The sequence below is a fragment of the Rhinolophus sinicus genome, chromosome 1, assembly GCF_057876585.1.
Source record: "Rhinolophus sinicus isolate RSI-liver-muscle chromosome 1, RSI-T2T, whole genome shotgun sequence".
Classification (NCBI taxonomy): Eukaryota; Metazoa; Chordata; class Mammalia; order Chiroptera; family Rhinolophidae; genus Rhinolophus; species Rhinolophus sinicus.
Window position 1 is genome coordinate 72,983,897 of NC_142501.1, and position 11,265 is coordinate 72,995,161.

Genomic DNA, 11,265 nt, shown 5'->3' on the forward strand with positions numbered 1-11,265 from the left:
AGACTACATGGCTCTAGAGCGAGTGTTTAACCCCAGCAAACTGCCTGTTCCTGGAGCATCTGACAGCATCCCAACATACCACTCTGGACCAGCAGCAAACCTGTGTGCTGGATAAAATGCAGGTAGGCGACCTACCTTGTATACAGAATAACAGTACTAAGAGTAGTGAATAAAGTTTTGCAGTAAACTGAGTGGATGTTCCTCAAAATGAGAGGATCGCTTGAAAGGACCCATACAAAGAAATGGTGTGCGGTGAGCAGTTCATATATATATATATATATATATATATATATATATATATATATTTACATATTCTAATAATGCAAGCACAACCAACAAAATGATAGCAGAGCCACTCCTTGTAAAGTAAGTGGGGATCCTTTGTGAGCCACAGTGAGAAAACAATTGATAATCTGATCAGACCTAACATATGTAATCTCATTGCACTCTCTAGAAATAGTATTCATAATATACAGAACGAGAAAAAATCATTAATAAAAATAATTTTGCAATCAAAAGAGTTGGAGCCAATGGACGTACATACACAAAGTAAAGCTGAACCCTTGGGCAATGAGCTGGAGCACTGAGTTCAGGAAATACCAGGGACATTCAGATAAATGTTTGGGGCTTGTTCATATGATGTGAACAATTTCTGTTTTCCTCTTAGTTTTGCAAATGTCACAGAATGTATAATTCGGGTATTGCAAGCATCTCCCTGGAAGTTGTTTGCAATCAGTCAAGCCAGTGGCTCAGAGTAGGGTCCCAGGACTAGCAGCGTGAGCCCTGCCTGGGAACTAGCTAGAAAGGCAAATTTTCGCCCCCCTCTACCCTCCAGACTTACCAAGACAGAAGCTTTGCTGGGTGGGGCCCAACAACCTGTGTTTGAACCAGCTCTCCAGATGATTTTGTTTATAATTTGAGAACCACGTGCTGCTTATGTCTAGAACAGTTAAATTAGAAATAGCTGAAAGGATAGAGAGACATTTCTCAATACTTAAAGATAATTAGTATTGGACAAAGGACATTTAAAGTGCCTGCACTTAAACGAGTTTTACAGTATTGTTATTCAAAGTCAGGTCCCGAACCACATCAGCATATTGGGGAGCTTGTCAGAAATGCAGCATGTAGAGACCCTCCTCCAACCTAGTTGTATCATACTCAGCATTTTAACAAGATTTCCATGCACACTAAGGTCTGAGAAGCTGTGTGATAGGAAATAGTTTTTAAAATGTTTGATTGGGAATTAACTTTTAAAATGCTGATATTTTGGCTTTTCCTGTTTGGACGAAATCATATGATAGTGTAACAGTCTTCACCACTTTATGTTTGACTTTTGGAACAAAAATAATTTGAGGGCTTTGTTATTTTCCAAAGGCCTTCTTTTAATCTTTGATAATCAGATCACTGTCTTTTGAAGTGCTTCTCATCGTCCCTGTTTATTTTCTGTTAGTATATGCACATCATGTCTAACGTTTGCTTTTCCATGGCTTTTACGTGACTCAACAGTTTTCCAACATTATCTTTACTGACTTTATGAAAGATATCTTGTTTTTAAAAAATTCACAGTCCACTTTAGAGTCAACTCTTATATGTGTGAATGTTTACATCCAACATTAGGGAAACAGCTGCCTGCCAGGCACTGGCACAGGATGGGTGGGGATGGAAGCTGGCGTTCAGCTGTAGGATGTTTGGGTGGAGACTGTTTTTATAAGCCATCAAATCGCTAGTTGAATATGTCCATATCATGATAACTATCGCTTTCTTGGGTAGCCTCATAACTGGAATAGTGGGATAATGGAAACCCAGAAAACAATGACCGAAATATTAAGGGTGATTATATCTGGGCCATAAAAGTCAGGTAATTTTTATTTCCTTTTTTTGTGCTTATCTGTATTTTCTAAACTTTCTAGAATGAGTGTCTGTTATTTTTGCAATCATAAAAATACTCTGCTCCTTAATAACTTTTTAAATTGAAATATAATTTGCATTCAATAAAATGCACAGAGATCTTAAGCGTTCAGTTCACAGAATTACGACAACTGTATACATCCCCATTGCAAACAAGATATGCAATATTTACATCACCCAAAGTTTCCTTTGTGCCATTTTCAAATCAGAAATTACCCTAATAGAGCACTCCTCCTGTAATATAAACACTGCTTCCAAGGCTTTCTAACCTCCTTGGTGGTTCTACTGTGTTGTACAGGAATAGCATACTACACGCAGAGTTTAGCAAACAACTTTTTGTTGGCCACAAGCATAGAACCTGGGTATACAGAGGTGCTCAACGCTGCATTCTGCATTTCTTTTCACATATTCCCTTTGTATATTTCTAGCTCATACTTTAAGTAGAAATTGAGAAACATGTTTTCCTCCCATAATTTCCCATCCCCCACAGCCATTCCTTTTTTCTTTTTCCTTCCTGCTTTGAAACAGCTATTTACTGCACTGCCAGCAGAGGATTCTATTAAGATGAAAGCTTTGTCCTTGCCAAGGCAGACAAAGGGCTCTCAATAGAGCTTGTTTGCTGGGGTCTAGGAGAGAAAGAGCTGTGCTGCATCCCTCTATCCTATGCTATGCCCCATTGATGCCCACACCTGCCTCTCAAACGTCTCTTTCTTACTGCTTGGGTTTATGGTAACAGTAAAAGCAGTAAAAATAATGCTGATTGAAAGATAAAGTTTAAACACACACAGAGCGCTTTCATAAAGTTTATTTCATTTTGTTAGGCTCCCCTGCAATACCCTTGAATTCTGTGGGGAAATCCTAGTATTCATTAATTCATTCCTTTGTTCATTCACACAGCACATTCATATATTTAGATACTATGTGCCAAGCAAAACACTACCAGACAGTAAGTAACAATGGCAAAAAGAAAAAAGAATAGTCCGTCACAGAGCTTATTGTCCAGTGGGGGAAACAGGTGAGTAAATAGGCTATTATGACTCAGGGTATAACAATTTACGTAGTAGCATATTGAACCCAGGTTAGTTATAATACTGAAAAGTTCGGAACAACCTATCTTAACAATATATTGTGTTTCCCTGAAAATAAGACCTAGCTGGACTATCAGCTCTAATGTGTCTTTTGCAGCAATAATTAATATGAGACCTGGTTTTATGTGATATTATATTATATTAAAATAAGACCGGGTCTTGTATTAATTTTTACTCCAAAAGACGCATTAGAGCTGATGGTCCGGATAGGTCTTATTTTCAGGGAAACGGTATGTTACATTACTGCACAGCTGCTTAATGGAATGTTTTGTGGCCATTAAAAGTTAGTTTTTGGAAAGCATATTTGAGTATATTGTAATTGGCACGTGTGACTTTTGTAATCAGATACAAAAATTGTAAGGTGAAAAACATAATACTATAAGTGTGCCAAGGTACTAGCTAGCGTCCAGTGATGGTTATATTTATCTTCCAATACACCTTAAGTTAAAATGTGTTTTATAATGAAATTTTAATTTTTGAATGTTCCCTTCTAACTTTTCTTTTAATAGACTATCTATAATTAGCTTTTTGGCTTTAAAAATCTAATACTTAAAGAAGCGTTTTAGATCTATACCTACTATGTTTATGTAGTATTTACAGTGCTTTCATACGTTTCACTTTCTTGACACTAATCCTGTGAGGCCAGTGCCATTATCCTTCGGACAGAGGGAAACCATGCTCAGTGATGTTGAAGAATTTAGCCAATGTCAGAATTAGTGGGCGGCACAGCCAGAATTCCAATCTAGTTTTTTTATTTATTTTTTTATTTTTAACTCCAACAGTATTTCTTTCATTTCAAGTTGGTACCTCACTAGTATTATTTACATTCCAATGGACCCCAGACATTTCAATCAAGCAAGGGTGTTTGAACTAGCATAGTATATCTACTTGTGTTCTTAAATTTATTTTCAATGTTGCTTCTTGCTTAATTATTAAAATAATAACAAGTACTTACTAAGTGCCTAATACATAGAAGAAACATATTAGAACATATTCCAGACAATCTAACTCATCTCTGCTTTATTTATTCTTTCAAAGTATTTTTAGTATGCGTGTGTATTTTCCTGATTATAAATGTAACAACTGTTTATGTAGAATTTGTTCGTAAAATTAGGATTATTCTGTCATACGGGTTTAAAAAAACTTTCCCCCTTAAGGTTGGTCTGCTATATAGGTTTTTTTCAAGTGTAATGTTTAAATTTTTATTAAAATAATACACGTATGTAGATTAAAATAAAGTCTGACTAAGCTTTCAGTGAAAAAGAGCAGTCCCTCGTCTATTGCTCCTTGTCCTGATTCCCATTCCCCAACGGATAACTTCTTTTGAAATGCTTAAGCTATTTGGGGGTATAAACCTTGATATTCTGAAATAACATGTGAGCACCACTATTTTCTGTTTTCTTTTTTTTTAAATTTCAGTATTAGCTTTTATATGCTGATTTCTGTTGGGGCTCTGCATTTCCTCGCAGAAGATGTTGGTTCACCCCAACACCATCTGCTCTCTCCCCTCATCCTTCTTCCAGGGAGGAGAGACTTACCTGGCTATCAAGAAGGCCGGCCTCAGCCACTTCTTTTTTCTCTTGGAAGCACCTGCCTGAAGTAAGGTGCCTTCTGCTCTGCTCTTCCATCCCATGAGTAAATTGGGGCAGAGTCTGCCCTGCCCACGATGCCAGTGATGGAGCTGCTAAGTCTGCCAAAATCATAGCTGAAATATTACAAAGCTCATCCCCCATGCTTCAGTTCAGCTTCTGTTTGACAGAAGCTGCTAACGCCCCACTCCATACCCACAGCCACCTCTAAGCTCACCTGCCTGGGGTTGTAATGACAGCTCCCATCCATCTGACAGTCCCTGCATCTGTTTGCTTCTTCACAGGAGGGATTTCTCTGGCCCCACAGGAGCTCTTAGTTGTACCCTTGGAATCAGAGCAGAAGCGCGGAAGAGTCAACACCCTCTTCAACTAGTGGGACGATCCCCATTCTCTGGTGAGACAGTTCTAAGGTGGGTTCCATATGGTTTCTCAGAAGGTCTCCAAGGGAATGAGCTCATTGACTCAAACATCCTTTACTGGCTTTTCTCCCCCCCCCCCCTCTTCCACACATCCTCACTCTACTCCCTAGGGTCATTTCCTCGCAAATCTTCCTGGACCCAAATATTGTCTGTCAGTAGGGAAGTTGATATTATGATCTTCATGTGTCTGACTCTTACATCCATCTCTCGATCCTGAACAAACTCCTATTATGAAAGATGAGAATTGAATCCTATCTCACCACCCTCTCCTTCCCACTCACAGATACAGCTTTTCCAATTCCCAAGCCCCAAATATAGTTTTATAACCTGTCTTAGATTAAATTAGTATTTATTCGCAATGACATTAGATCATTACATTATTATGGCCATAAACATAAATCTTATCTGCTCCATAGACATATTATATTACATTTCCTTCCCGCCACAACTTCTGTTTGTAAAACCCCTCTGACATGATCAAATACATCTGACAACCTATCAGTCTCCTTTTTCTTTGGTGACATTGCTCCTGCCTCCTGCTCCAGCCTGGACTGGTTGCTGTCTGACCTATGCAGACCTCAATTTCAATTTTCTTCAGTCTGCTAAGTCCATTACAATTCATACATATGATTTGTAACAGGTGGAAGATTTTATTCCATGCAGTTGTAAGATTGTTGATATTATTCCCAACTATCTCATTAATAATGACATGCTATTTGCATAGGGTGTTGTAGTTTATGGAGTACTTTCATATGTGCCATCCCATGGGATCCTTCCATTACTTTGGTGAAAAGGGGTATATTATCCTCAATGTGCAGATTCATTTAATACAGTGTAAGATACTGCTTGCTGAGTGCCAAGCCCTGACAAGCCTGCTTTACAAATAATTCATACAACTCCATATTGTAGGAACTTACTCTCCCCATTTCACAGATGAAAAAAGTGGGGCACAGAGGTTAGGAACTTACCTAAGTTCAATTATCTAGTAAATAGTAGCGTTGGGAATCAATACAGTCTGGCTCCAAAGTCCATGATATTAAAGAGCATTTTATGCTGCAGATGAGAAGGTTAAATAACAGACCCAAAAAAATAATGTTCTAGAATCAGCAAGTAGATAAGGGTCAGAGCAAAGACCTGATCCAAGTTTTTTTTTTTAACTCCATGCCTAAAATGTTCTTCAGATTACTATGCAAGATGGCCAACAGATCGGAGTTTATAATAGACAGAAACCTCAGGAACATGAGCTGCTGGGATCCTGCCTCTTCTGACATCGCCGTGATCAGTGCGTTGGTTAGAGAAATCCTTGATTCCATCTGCAACTGTTCTCTCAGAATGGATTTTTGGAAGCTGTTATTGGCGGCCAGGCGAGACATAGGAAGTAGGGTCGACACGATCCGCAATCTGCCGTCCACTGCTCTGCCAACCAACCAACACCTCAGCGTAGCCATAGCAGTTATAGGAGTGCCTAACGGCTAACTGGTAACAGCTGATGGCTACCCAGCCACAGTGGATGGCCACCTGATTACAGCTGACGGCCATCTAATAATCGAGCCAGCACCTTTCCACGTGAGGCCGAGAGTCTGGAAACTGCTCTCTGGGACTCTGTCCCCACAATCAGCCACTAGTACTTTCTGTTTTCAAAAATATCTTTTACAGTTTTTTTGTTTGTTTGTTTTGTTTTTGTGTTGTTGTTTTTTTACAGGTGAGAAATGAAAAAACAAATCAGAACAAATACTAAAATGGTCTTCTGGCTCACAGAAAGTTACCGTCTTAACTGTGTTTATCTAAAGACTTCTGATGCTTTGCAAACTGAAGTCAACGTGATACAGTGAAATATAAAAACATGAAAATCCTGCAACACAGCCAAACTAAGATTTCCCCTTTCTTCTAGCAGATTCCAGCATTTAGAGTCTATATTTCTTTTACAGAAGATAATAAGTTCCCATGAAATGCTTCTCACTACAATAATTACTACCAAACGTCCTATAAAGTTTCTGGACTTGGGCACTGCCTGTAGAATTATTCCGTAGGGCCCAGTGTTTACTGATGAAACACTTCATTAGCAAAGCAGCCACATTCAGCTTACATAAAAAGGAGAAAGTGCTTGACTTGAGTTAACAAAAATTACCTGAGTAAGTTTTGGCAGCTCCATAAAGGGTTATTTTTGAATTGTGAAGACCTTACCAGATGGTCAAGAAACAGCTGAAGACACTAAAAGTTGTTTATAGGAGAGTCCTTAAGGAGAATATTGGGCACAGGTGAATGCCACATTTCTAGAACAGTGAGCAATCTGAATTTGGTTAGTGGGGTTCAAATCCCTGACCCCCTCACCTCCGCAGTGATTGGCCTTGTGATTTTCCTCCTCTTAGGAGATCCTAGAGCTGGACACTGTAGGGTGTGTCTTAAGTGTCACCAAACAGAGCCCCCAGTCAGCTCATTGCCCCAGCAACTTCAGCTAGTTTCAGCTGGATCCCACCGAAGGGTGGCAGACGAGGCTGCATTTATGAAGCTGACTCCCAGAAAAGACTTTTCTTCTTGCTAAAAATAGCCTCTTCTGCACTAACCAGCACATGGAGGGTGCTCGGTAAATATTAACAGAACTCTGAAAGGATTTCAAGGCACAGGGAACATCAGGAAAAGTAGCTGGAGATGCATTTTTTTATAGGTGGACAGAGGACTTCAATACATAGTTATAAACCAGGTATTTCAGCAGTATTTGCCAGTGGGTATTGCCTGCCTGGGGTATTGAGAAAGGTCCCTGATAATTGAAAATAGAGAGTTAAGAACTTGAACTCTGGAATCTGACGGACATGGACTGAATTCCAGTTCTATCACTTCCCAAGGGACAGCCCTTTGGTAAATTGCTCTATCACTTTGTTTAGTTTGTTCATTCATATAAAACGGGGATCATAGATATTAATACCTCATAGAGTTTTTGTAAGGATCAAATGAAAGAATGCATGTGAATTTTAACACGCTGGCTTACAAATCGCGGGCTCAATAAATGCTTGGCCAACTCTAACTCATTATGTCTTTTAGTCTATCCCCATTTGTGAGGATGGTCACATGATTACTCAAAACTCTAGCTTTTGAAATACCAAGAGAGACATGTGAGTGACTCAGATGACTTCTTCAGAGAAATTACAGAAATACGGATTTTGCTTGTCTCTTTTGAACATAGCAAGCCATCAATCTCAACTCGTGAATCACCACCCTGGATTCCACTGTGGAACAGAAACTCACTTAGCAATAATCAAAGCCGCGGTTTACAGAGCTTCCCTGAGAGTGGGTGGTTCTTGTTTTTTTCCTTGCAGCATATTGTCAGTGACCAACCATAAGGAAAAATTCTCAGATTAAAAAATGTGACATGAATGATTAAAATAAACAGGCAACAGAGGTAGAACAAGTTGGTTCTGAGTAAAACTGACAGGGATGGATACTGAAAAGTCTTTTCCCATTATTTTATGATTTTGAAATTGCCTTGCCCCTCAGATGGAGGTGAGGGGATGGAGAGATATGGCAGGAGGGCAAAGGGGGAGAAATCTACCAATTAAATTGTAAGATTCTTTGAAATTATTGCTTTTTGTTTTGCAGAGGGATTTAGGTAAAGCTGACATATTGTCGCTGATTTCCCTCAAAGACAGAGTCAGTGAGGAGGAGACCTACCCTTTTTTGTTTGTTTGTTTGTTTTTTTTGTTTTTTTTTTTGCTTTGGCTCAGGGTCATTTGTTTTTGACTCATCCAACAGCCCTGACAGAATGAAGGAATAAGAATCAAGAAATGAAAAACTCTCTCTCTTCCTGGCTTAGATATTAGCATGTGACATAAATATAGATTGGATGATAATCAGAGATCTTCAATGCAGAACATTTATGGGCCATGCAGTGATGAAAAAACCGTGGGTCTTGTTTGGATATATGTGCCCCAAATGACCCTAGTTTTACTAACCAGGCAGTTCCATTTTTTTACCCTTGAACGACTATAAGTGCCTTGGGGAGAGAAATCTTGTATATACACAAAACAAATTGCTAGTATTATGTCTGGGTGCAGCATGGAACAGTGGTTACCAGCATGGACTCTGGGGTCAGACCATGTGGGTTCAAATCGAATTGGTAGGTGTACAACTTTTGGCAAGCTATTGAATATCATAACATCTCTGTGTTCTCATCAGTGAAATGGGGATGATACTATCATTTACCTCACAGAGTTGCTGTGAAGATGAAATGAGTTAATACATGTAAAGCACTTAGAATATTATTATCCTTGACAATTTGACATATTCACTTGGCATATATTATTTTTTGAAGTCTTCATAACAACCCTATAAATAGGTATTGTTAACTCTATTTTACAGATTTTAAAGTACTAAACTTTGGGGCCCAAAAGACCTTGATTTGAATTCTATCTCTTAGATGTTTGGCCTGGTCAAGATATGTTAAAATAACTGAGCTAATATTCAGGAGATAATGCCTACATCCCAGGATTCTGTTACAATTGATAAGTTGATAAATATAAAGCACTTTGTACTGAGCCTGACAAATGCTAGTAGGCCTTGCATATCTCTAAAAAACATTGTTCATGTTATATTGTACGTAAATGCAACCCCAATTTCATTTCCAACACAGAAATCCTTAATCACATTTAACCTCTTTAGTGTGAAAAACTTATTACTTCCCTATGTGGTCTATTACGTTTGAGGGTTTTTAATTATTAGGTTCTTCATTGTGATGAACTAAAATCTGTTTATGAACCCACTGAGCCTACTTCTGCCCTTTTGAATAGCACAGAATGAGTCGGTTCTAGGGCCCTCATAGTCCTTACACAGGGTGGGTGAGGGGAAGGCGTGGGCTAAAGATATCGAAGCGGAGATTTCAGGGGTCTGTGAACTTAGATGGGGAAAATGACATCTTAATTATCACTTATCTCTAACTAAATTTAGATATCCTTCAATTATGAATGGAGGCAACAAACCACAGTCATCTCAACAGCAGTCCCCATGATTTTATCAACAACAGAAATCACACATATTTTTCACGTCATACTCCAGAAGTCTTGAAATAACACTGACAATGTAACTTTGCAATTTCAGAGGTTATTAGGCCTGTTGCTACCTGTTGTTATTTTTGTGTTAGTAAAAAAAAATATATGCATTGCTACATCACAAATTTGTTTATAAAAATATTTTGGTAAGTGTATTTCAATGTAATTGGTTCCCTGTAATCCTATATGTGTTATAGTTTGTGCATTGAAAATAATTATTCTAAGAAAGCTTCCATAAACTTCACTGGACCACTGAAGGGCATCAAATGTTTAGAAACCTTGGTCTAATTCCTTGTTTATGACTCAGGTCTTCAAATATTCAAAAATAGCTCTGTTCCCACACACTTCCTCTTATCCAGAGAAAGTTCCTAAACGTTCCTACCACCCTATTTCAGGACATAACTTGTCATCAGGAAACTGCAGCCTGGGAGGAGCCAGCACAGGAAAAGAGATGCCCTCACGGGAGAGATGAAACAGACAACGCAGGAAGAGAGCCAGCTCCCATGCAGGAAGCAACAGGGTTCTACAGCAGAGCATGGGCAGGGAAGAGAAGGCCAGTAGAAAATGGGTGGTATTTCAAGAAACTAGTCTATGTGCCTGGCTGTGCATGGAGGGGGAAGGCGGTCATAACACGAAAGAGCAGAAGTGTCCCTACTAGTGGAAAAAGCTCAGAAGGGGAATGGAAATAACATGTATCAGGCATCATGCTAGCCAATGTGCAGACATTACTGGTTTTATCCTCAAGGCAAACTAGTATGGTAGATATCATTTCTCCTGTTTTGTATGTCAGCAAATCGAAGTTCAGTAAAGATTAAGTAACTTACCCATGTTCACCCAGCTGTCTGGAAAACCAGGCAGAAAGGCAGGCAGCACTTGGGAAAGTCAGTTAGCTGGTGAGCATGTTCTGGGGTGTGGGGCTGGATTTTAGCTCTTTGGGGGTGAAATTTGGGCTGGCATGAGCCAAGCAAGATCCTTATTTCTAAAGTGACTTGGAGTATTAGGCAAGATACCAAGAAGCACTCAGGCCACCGCAAACAAAACAGCAGCTATTTATCATAGCTGGTATCCAAAATGGCACCTGGGATTCTAGAATATAGGGAAGTATAACTGACCTTTTCATCTCTGTGCCCTTGTTCATGCTCTTTGTTCTGGCTGATTCCTACTAGACTCTCCTCTGTGACATCGAAACCCCACATTTTCTCTGCTAGATAGACGAAATGCT

General features: G+C 39.2%; 1 long non-coding RNA gene across 1 annotated transcript; it reads left to right on the forward strand.

The window, feature by feature from the left end:
* The first annotated feature begins 1,721 nt into the window (after nt 1-1,721).
* Nucleotides 1,722-10,104, forward strand: LOC109460037 (uncharacterized). Its single transcript, XR_012491695.2, has 3 exons — nt 1,722-1,858; nt 4,870-4,995; nt 6,186-10,104. It is a non-coding gene; the product is annotated as an uncharacterized LOC109460037 (long non-coding RNA).
* Nucleotides 10,105-11,265: the final 1,161 nt, after the last annotated feature.